This window comes from Piliocolobus tephrosceles, chromosome 1 (genome assembly GCF_002776525.5).
Source record: "Piliocolobus tephrosceles isolate RC106 chromosome 1, ASM277652v3, whole genome shotgun sequence".
Lineage (NCBI taxonomy): Eukaryota > Metazoa > Chordata > Mammalia > Primates > Cercopithecidae > Piliocolobus > Piliocolobus tephrosceles.
The window spans coordinates 80,549,372-80,553,509 of NC_045434.1; the positions used below are offsets into that span (position 1 = coordinate 80,549,372).

Sequence of the window (4,138 nt, forward strand, 5' to 3'; positions counted from 1 at the left end):
TGAGCCTCTCCATTGTGAGCATTCTGTTTAGGTTCTTACACCATCACAGCCGGGCAATGAGCTTCAGATGTTTTGCTATAACCTTAGATTTAAGTCATCACATGGCAGGACCAAGACCTATCATGCATTTACTTTTGTTTTCTGCTTAATTCAAGTTGATTTTGTTCCTTGTACAAAAAGAATCTCTGTACACAGCCTCCTATTAATTTTTTAATTAATAGATTTTGATTTTTAGAGTTTTAGGTTTATAAAAATTTGAGAGGAAAATAAGGTGTTCACACACACACAGCTTCCCAATTATTAACATCTCACACTAGTGAGGTACATTTGTTAAAATCAATGAACCTACGATGACATGTCATTATCACTGTAGTTTACATCAGGGTTCCCTCTTAGTATGTTATATTTTATGGTTTTTGACAAATATATGATAATATGTATCCACCATTATAGTATCAGACAGAATAGTTTCACTGCCCTAAAAATCCTCTATGCTCTGCCTATTCATCTACCCCTCACCAAATACCCAGAAATCTTTTTGTTTTTTTTTTTTTACTGTCTCCATTGCTCTGCCTTTTCCAGAATGTCATACATTTGGAATTATATGTTATGTAGCCTTTTCAGATGGACTTGTGATATGGTTTGACTATGTCCCCATCCAAATCTCATCTTAAATTGTAGCTCCCACAATTCCCACATGTTGTGGGAGGGACCTGGTGGGAGGTAATTGAATCATGGGGGAAAATGATTTGAGCCTCTATCATCACAAACAATCCCATTCTATCTCTAATAATTATTTTTGCGGGTCTTTGCAGTGCTGTTCTCACGACAGTGAATAAGTCTCATAAGATCTAATGGTTTTAAAAACGGAGTTTCCCTGCAGAAGGTCTCTCTTGTCTGCCGCCATGTAAGATGTGCCTTTCACCTTCTGCAATGATTGTGAGGCCTCCCCAGGCATGTGAAACTGTGAGTCCATTGAACCTCTTTTTTTTTATAAATTACCCAGTCTTGGACATGTCTTTTTCAGCAGCATGAAAATGGACTAATACAACTTCTTTCATTTAGTAATATGCATTTAAGTTTCTTCAATGTCCTTTCATAACTTGATAGCTCCTTCCTTTCTTGCTTTCTTTTTTTTAATTTTAACTATACAATAAAGCACTAAGCTAAAGAAATTAAACTATGGAATATCTATCTGCTCAACGCACATCTTCTGCAGACTGCCGAGAACCACTCTGTGGTCAAGTGATCTCTTATCAGAAAGGAACGCTGGTTAGTTGCTGTGTTAAAACCACAAAAAGGCCAGGTGCAGTGGCTCACACCTGTAATCCCAGCACTTTGGGAGGCCAAGACAGGCGGATCACGAGGTCAGGAGATCGAGACCATCCTGGCTAACACGGTGAAACCCAGTCTCTACTAAAAATGCAAAAAATTAGCCAGGCGTGGTGGTGGGAGCCTGTAGTCCCAGCTACTCCGGAGGCTGAGGCAGGAGAATGGCGTGAACCCAGGAGGTGGAGCTTGCAGTGAGCGGAGATCGCAGTGAGTGGAGATGGCAGTGAGCAGAGATCACGCCACTGCACTCCAGCCTGGGCAACAGAGTGAGACTCCATCTCAAAAACACATACACACACACACACACACACACAAAAGGGGGAGTCCAGTCACAGCCTCAGATAACTGGCTAAAGGCAATAAGTTAATGAGTCATCTGTTTCTTGTTCCCCAGGGTTGATTTCTGCATACTCCTTAGGAAAAATTTCTGGTTAAAGATGAATAAGGATGGGGCATATTGAGGTGTGTCTGACCTATCCCCTCAAGGCTGGGAACTCAGTTTTTAAGATTCCTCTGGGGTCCCTTTGGCTGACAGGCACTCCATTCAGTTGGTTGGGAGGCTTAGGATTTTATTTTTATTTCTTTCTCTGCTGTCATCATCTTGAAAATATAAATTTTGGTGCTCATTTCAGCAGCACATATACTAAAATTGGAACGATACAGAGAAGATTAACATAGCCCCTCTTTTAAAAAATAAAACAGAAAATACAACTTTTGATGGCTTTAGAAATGAGTTGCCGAAAGGTGAGTCAGAAAAATCTTATGACCAATCAAGATTTCACATCAATAAAGTATTGTTATCCATTGTATTATATAAATTGGTGAAACAAAAAATGGTACATTTTTGCAATTTGTAGGTTTATGTCATGACTCATATATCACTATTATCCCTATTACATTTTATAAATAAAAATTATTTTTTTAAAAAATAGCTTTATATTTTAGGGGTTTGTTTGTTTGTTTTGAGATAGAGTCTCACTCTGTTGCCCAGATTGGAGCGCAGTGGCGCGATCTTGACTCACTTCAATCCCCACCTCCCAGGTTCAAGTGATTCTTGCCTCCCAAGTAGCTGGGTTTACAGGTGCCCCACCACCATGCCCGGCTAATTTTTGTCTTTTTAGTAGAGACAGGGTTTCACCATGTTGGCCAGGCTGGTCTTGAACTCCTGACCTCAAGTGATCTGCCCACCTCAGCCTCCCAAAGTGCTGGGATTACAGGCGTGAGCCACCACGCCTGCTTTATATTTTAGTATTTTAACTACAGTTTTTTTCCTAGATCGTTAGCAAGATAAGCACATTTTCATTTTGCACACAGCCCTACAAATTATGCAAATTACGTGGCCAGCGAGGAGGCTAGGTTCCTGTGAAGCTGATTGTCTCTGGTTGTCCTATAGGAGTCTAAGGGAGAAGAGTAACACTTTAAGCTATTATCTGATATTTACAACTTCGTGTGAATGACTTTCAGATACTATGATGAAAGAAGACTTTTAAATGTGTGAAAAAGATCTCCTCAGGACACTGCATACAAGGAAAATAGGGAGACTACCATCAAGGTGGGAAAGGGTGATACAACAGGGCCAGGGGCCTGAAGATAAACTCCAGATTCCACCCAGAGTTAGGCTTTGTTAGAATCCTGTTACTAACAGGACACAAATCACACAGCGAATTATTAAAAATGAGAGCAAAGCACACAGCACAACAATTAAAAAGTAAAAATTAAGTTGTCATTTATATGAGTCATTAACAAAACTCCCTTATCACTGGAAGCATGCTAACACCATATATAAAATTGAACATGTGGGGACATCATTCAACCTCTTGTACAAAACTGGCTTTGAATGGCCCAACTCTAGAGAATTAGAACTGCTTTTTATTATCTGGGGTCCTCTGGAGAGAGATCAGCTTCTCAGAGTTCTAAATGGAGAAAAATATCTGGAGTTAATTAAAGTACGCCAATACTGTCATTTTCCATGTGGGGTGGAAAGAACTAATGTGTAGTTAGGATATCAGCAAAAGGCTAGTAGAAACATGAAGTCACTGGTAAATTGAATGCACAACTCCTGGGAAGTGATCAAAATGCAACTGTTTTGTATATTATGCTACTTGTTTATTTGTTATTTCTATTATATGTCTATGGCCACCTATGCAAAAAGTGAGGACCTATTTTCATGTGAAAGGAACCTCCACAGTTAAAAACACTCTAGCTAAGGGTAGTGGAGTAAACCAAGCCACTCCTGTTCTAAACAGATTTTAGATTTAGAAAGAATCTCTCTCTCTCTCCCTCTTTTTTTTTTTTTTTTTTTTTTTTGTAGAGATGGGATCTAGCTATGTTGGCCAGGTTGGTCTTAAACTCCTGGCCTCAAGCAATCCTTCTTCCTTGGCCTCCCAAAGTGCTAGGATTATAGGCTCACGCCAGACAGATTCAAAAAGAATCGATTGAATAGGGGGGAAAAGAACTAATTCAAGAGACTTTGTCTATAGCATTTTGACTGTATCTTCTCAGTAAGGACAAAAAGAACTGTAAACAAATATTGAACCCTAGTTGGTAGTTGTAATTTTCATGGTAGTATGGGTTTGTGATTCTAAAACTACTTTCTGTGTATTTTTGAATCAAATAAATTAATAAATATATTCAGAAGGATGAAAGCAATATTTCCTATTGTTGGAGAAGAGAATTACAAATATGGAAAGAGGGAAAGTTAAAGTAAATCGCATTGTGATCATTTGGAATTGGAGGCCAATTTAAACTCAAGTGGCAGGGTATAATTTTTTTTTTTTTTTAGAGATAGTCTCACTGTCACCCAGGCT

At 38.9% G+C, this 4,138-nt stretch overlaps 1 pseudogene; it reads left to right on the forward strand.

Annotated features, from left to right (window-relative positions):
- Nucleotides 1-1,950: 1,950 nt before the first annotated feature.
- LOC111537168 lies at nt 1,951-2,048 on the forward strand (annotated as a pseudogene).
- The last annotated feature ends 2,090 nt before the right edge of the window (nt 2,049-4,138 follow it).